Source organism: Nycticebus coucang, chromosome 14 (genome assembly GCF_027406575.1).
Source record: "Nycticebus coucang isolate mNycCou1 chromosome 14, mNycCou1.pri, whole genome shotgun sequence".
In the NCBI taxonomy this organism is placed as follows: Eukaryota; Metazoa; Chordata; class Mammalia; order Primates; family Lorisidae; genus Nycticebus; species Nycticebus coucang.
The window spans coordinates 67,563,348-67,566,128 of NC_069793.1; the positions used below are offsets into that span (position 1 = coordinate 67,563,348).

At 34.3% G+C, this 2,781-nt stretch overlaps 1 pseudogene across 1 annotated transcript; it reads right to left on the minus strand.

Annotated features, from left to right (window-relative positions):
- Positions 1 to 1,619: 1,619 nt before the first annotated feature.
- On the minus strand, positions 1,620 to 2,426 carry LOC128564946 (synaptophysin-like protein 1; annotated as a pseudogene). Its single transcript, XR_008374178.1, has one exon. The product of XR_008374178.1 is annotated as a synaptophysin-like protein 1 (transcript).
- Between the last annotated feature and the right edge of the window lie 355 nt (positions 2,427 to 2,781).

A 2,781-nucleotide genomic window follows, 5' to 3' on the forward strand; every position in this document is an offset into this window, starting at 1 on the left:
CTGTTCCAGACATCTACTTCTCTGTTTTTGTGCCAATACCATGCTGTTTTGATCACTATCAGTTTATAGTACAGTTTCAGATCTGGTAGCGTGATTCCTCCTGCTGTGTTTTTATTGCTGAGTAATGTTTTGGCTATTTGAGGTTTTTTCTGATTCCATATAAAATGAAGTATTGTTTTTTCAAGATCTTTAAAATATGACAATGGAGCTTTAATAGGAATTTCATTAAAATTATATATTGCTTTGGGTAGTATAGACATTTTAACAGTGTTGATTCTTCCCAGCCATGAGCATGGTATGTTTTTCCATTTGTTAACATCTTCAGCTATTTCTTTTTTTTTTCTTTTGATTTCTTTATTAAGTTGGTTGCAAAAAAGATACATTCTTATATTGACAATTCTTGTCATGAATAAAAGCAACAAAAATAAGCAATATGTGCTTCACATATAAACAGTCATGTTGTAAGAATAAGAAATTTGAAATAAATAAAAATAAAAAAATTTAAAAAAGAGTAAGAAATTTGGATTTCTGTACAACAAAAAGATTAGGAAATAAAATATGAATAAGCCCTGCATTTAGAATATATTTAAATGTGTGTGTAAGACAATAAACCCCATAATATAGCTCAATTAAGGTTCCTTTATGATGCATAATTCCTTAATCACTCATTTGTGAAATAAGAATGAACATTAAGAAACATGAAATCTGAATTGCATTTATTTTCACAATGGTAAACTCAAAATAGCAACTTCATTGACTCTAAAAGGTAGGTAAGTTTTTAAAAGTAAAAGGCAATCTTAATTTTTTAACCCACTGAATAGGGTCTACATGAAAAGGTGAATTATTTTACTTTACTCACAAGAAGACTAGGTCTCAGCCTGTGCTTAGATAACATGAGCAACAAAGGACACCCAACAAATATCACTAAAAGTAATGCCCATATATATAAAAATATCTAGCTGAACCATGCTCTTTCTGCTTATGTAGCAAGCCTATGAAACTACCAGCATAATAGAACAAAATTACTAAATTAACTACACATCTAATTTCCAAATTCCTGCTCCCAACACAATTTTAGTACACCTATTAAGTACAGTAGGTCATTTAGAAAAACAAATAAAACATATACCAAGTCTTTGCAATTGAAAATTTTTCATAACATGAATATTAGGTATAAATTTTGAACTTAATGTGCTTTTTCTAAATACAATTTAAGTAATCAAGGCTTTCTCATAGACAGGTCTTAGATAAATATACAGTAGTGTATATTCCAAATAAAGATTTTTTCTTCCTATTACAACATTATAACTGTTTTCTGAGTGAAGATACACGTTAAAGTTTAAGATGTAAACACTTTGGAAGGCAAACAGCTTAGTAAAAAAATTACTGTTCATTTGAAAATGTATAACATCTCATAATAGGCCCCAGAACTTTCAAATTTACATGTGAGAATACATTTACATCTTAAATTTCTAGGAAAGGCACAGGCTTTATGTGAAAAAGCAGCAAAATTTTAAACCCACCAATTTATTAAAAAAGCCATCACTTTTATTAGAAACAAATAATACATCTCAAGACGTTGGTAACATGTCATAGTACTGACATATTTCATACAGTGTTATTTTTCCCTGTAATTACATTTCAGCAGGAGGTGGAATACCTCCTTGGTTATGGGGGGGCAGAAGTATTTGATGGACTGTGTAAGATGGTCTCCTTGTACACAAACCAAGCATTTCCTCCCCAAAGTATCATATTCACAAAGCCAAAGATCACAGATACATTCAGGGATCCCATATGGTCACAGCACCAAAATAACAAGTCATCTTCTTCTCACAAGGCTCAAGTTGCTGAACAATACTGGGACCAGTAGCTACTTTAATATCTGTAAGAGCTTTAGCCCAGGCTGAAGTGCTCACCAACCACAAAAATGTGACAACAAGAGTAACAACAAAGTCAATCATGGGAAGTTTATGACTCTTCTGATATAGGTTTGTGTAACCAACATAAAGCAGAAGGGCTGCAATACAGTACAGGAACACAAAGACTGCAAACGTAACATAGAATTGTGCAGAAGAGGAGTAATCTCCTATGAGGTAATTCATTTTCCAATCGACATTACACACATTTACATGTTGAGGTGTCTCAAATGATGCTTGATTCAACCTGAATAGATAACCAAAAGTAGCTGTAATAGTTTTATTGTCAGCTGCAGGAGGACAATGCACTAGAATTTCTGTTTTGCCCTTAAAACCTCCACAGGTAGCAAAAGTAAAGATGGAAGCAATCCACTCGAGGACCTTGATGAAGCCGAGCAGCTCCTTGAGCGGGTTGATGTTGATCTGGAAGCCGGACATCCTCTGAGGGGAGGAAGGAAAGAAGAGTCAGGACAGCGGGGCGAGGAGGAGAGGACCGACGAGTCCCACGCAGCCGGGCCATCTTCAGCTATTTCTTTTCTTAAAGTTTCATAGTTCTCTTTGTAGAGATCTTTCACGTCCTTTGTTAGGACGTGAAATATTTCATCTTCTTTGGCACTACTGTGAAAGGAATAGAGTCCTTGACTGTTTTTCGGCTTGGTTATTGTCGGTATATATAAAGGCTACAGGTTTATGGGTGTTGATTTTGTAGCCTGAGACAGTGCTGTATTCCTTGATCATTTCTAAAAGGTTTGTAGTAGAATCCCTAGTGTTTTCCAGATATACGATCATATCATCTGTGAAGAATGAAAGTCTGATCTCTTCTGACCCTATGTGGATACCCTTGATCGCCTTTTCTTACCTAATT